The sequence below is a fragment of the Phanerochaete carnosa genome (genome assembly GCF_000300595.1).
Source record: "Phanerochaete carnosa HHB-10118-sp unplaced genomic scaffold PHACAscaffold_13, whole genome shotgun sequence".
Taxonomy (NCBI): domain Eukaryota; kingdom Fungi; phylum Basidiomycota; class Agaricomycetes; order Polyporales; family Phanerochaetaceae; genus Phanerochaete; species Phanerochaete carnosa.
The window spans coordinates 11,103-13,995 of NW_006767640.1; positions in this window are offsets into that span (position 1 = coordinate 11,103).

Consider the following 2,893-nt stretch of genomic DNA (forward strand, 5'->3'; position numbering starts at 1 on the left):
TATATATGTCTAGAGCCATTATATGTTCTTTCAAGTTCTGTACAAGATATAGGACCATCTGTTTCTGGTGCCCTTTTTCGCTTTAAAGGTTATTTATTATCTATTATAATGTATACATCACAGAAAGACATGAGAATTGAGTTCTACACTACACAAGTATAGTAGAACCTATTCTAACACTTGCCCTGACAGTTCTATGAGAGGGAAAGGAAGGGGAGCAGGTGCAATAGCTTGCAGAAGCTGGCTTCCTGCGCTCTGGTGCTTATTTCAAATCTGAAAGCGCTACCATATATATTCAAAAACTTGTCAGCTTCTGGCAAGTTTTTTGTGAATAGCAGCCCAAACACTGGATTGCTGGGCTGCTTACTAATGGAGAACTTGTTTGTACATATGTTCTCCATGATATGATGCAAAAACATTTAACATGTAGCATGTTCAAAATATATGATATGTTTTAAAGTGCTTTACCATACTGGAATGATGCTTTAGCTTAGTCATCTTTTCAGAAAGTTGGTATATGCCATATGTAGTCTAATTTCAAGCTCAGACACCTTGAATTGAACTATTGCAGCCTAAAACAGTTGCTACCTAAATTACTACTATATCATGTTTCACAGCTTATAGCAATTACTCACATATCAAGCTTCAAACCTGGGCTAATGCCTCGAAACAGCAAGCCGAGCTGATGGCAAAACTTAGCCAAAGTTTTTAGAAAGGGCCCAGACTAGAGCTGCAGCTCTGGTGCCCAGTTTAAATGATTGGCCTTCAACAGTGCCAGCTCCTGTATATTTGGATTTGGATCCCTCAGACCATATTTCATCATGTACCGTGTCATTTATAGATCATCTCTCATCTCATTTTCATGTTTTTGTAATAATATCAGGAATGAATAAGTTTCTACGCACACCCACTATAATTGACTCCAGTGCCACCAGTTTCTACATGAAAAATTTGCACAAGAAAATAACATCTATAAACGACCTCTTAAATGACAAATTAGACTCCAAAACATTGACGGATCAACTAACAGTGCTAGTGCTATCACGCACTATGCTAAACTCAAAGTTAAGATCAGATCACAAGCTCCAGAAGAATATGACTTCTTCATCACCAACATCAGTTCTGAGAACATTATTCTTAGGCTACCTTGGTTGAAGAAAGTTAACCCCACGATAGACTGGGAGACAGGCAAAATGACACTTTCTGACAGCTCAGAAGCATTGTCTGACCCCTCTGTGTCACCAAATTTAACCAAAGTCAAAGCTAATCGAGCAGAACGCTAGGCCTGAGTAAAGGCTAGCATACTCAATAACGCTACAGACAAAGTTTATTGCCTAGCTGGCTACACTTATTCATAAAAAGTCACAGTTAAACAAAACAAGGAAAAGTACTTGAAGACTTTTGAACAGCTTGTTCCAAAAAAGCACCATCAACACACACATGTCTTTTTGGAAACAGACTCGATAAGGCTTCTTGAGCATAAATTCTGAAACCATGCCATAAACCTCAAAACAGATGCTCTGTCAACAATTTGCTTTAAAGTCTATCCAATAAGTTCCGCTGAAAACCAAGAACTACGAGCCTTCCTCAAGAACGCTATCAAAAAGGGCTACATTATCCTTAGCAAGTCATCTATAGCCTCACCCATCTTCTTTATCAAAAAAGAGAATGGCAAGCTCAGACTTATCCAGAACTATCGCAAGCTCAACGATGCTACTATTCAGAATGGATACCCACTGCCCCTAGCTAACGATATCATCAACAAGCTACAGGGAGCAAAAATCTTCTCTAAATTTGACATCCGTTAGAGCTATACCAATGTCTGGATAAAAGCTGGCGACAAATGGAAGGCCGCTTTTGTCACTAATCAAGAACTATTCAAACTACGTGTCATGTACTTTGAATTAACCAATGCACCAGTGACTTTCCAGTCTCTAATGGACACTATTTTTGCAGACTTCATCGCTGAAGAGAAAGTTGCAGTATATTTAGATAACATTTTCATCTGGTCATTAAACCTCGCCTCACACCAAAAGATAGTACATGAAGTACTAGAGCGTCTCAAAAAATATGACCTCTATCTACGTCCTAAAAGTGTGAATTCGAGAAAGACCAGATTGGATACCTAAATCTCTTCATTAGCGAAGGCTCGGTCAGCATGAACCCTGGCAAAGTCAAAGCAGTTACAGAATGGCCTACATCCACAAACCTGAAAGATGTTAGAGGTTTTGTTGGATTTGCTAACTTCTGCCACCAGTTTATCAAAGACTTCTCCAAGATAACCTGCCTGTTGCATGACCTCACAAAGAAGGATGTTTCTTTCATGTGGGGCTCTGTACAGCAACAGACTTTCGATACATTGAAGTCCAAGTTTATAATTAAATCTGTCCTCACACTCTGACACACAGATCAAGATACACGGATACAAGTCAACACTTCTGGGTATGCTACTGGAGGTGAAATCAGCCAACTTAATCCAAATAATACTCTATGGCACTCAATTGCCTTTCGATTACAGATCATGAATGCTGCCAAACGCAACTACAAGATTTACGACTGCGAACTCATGGCTATCATCATTTGGAAAAATTCAGTTTGTTAATTTAACAGTAATTAGCAGTAGTAGGTGCTCTTTCAACATTTATAAGATATAATTATATTCTTGCTTTGTTAGATGAGAGGTAATTAGTTAAATGAGTTTAGCCAACACTCTCTATATGTTAGATACAGTAACTGCATTTTATATCAGCTAATTTGTTCTCTCTTCATTAGTGCAAAACTTTGAGTTTGTTAAACATGTTAATTAGTTCACTGCTTGTTATAAAATGTTAAAACTGTTATTTTATTCTGTGAATACTAATCTGAAGTTCTTATGATTTTATTTTTGCTAGAT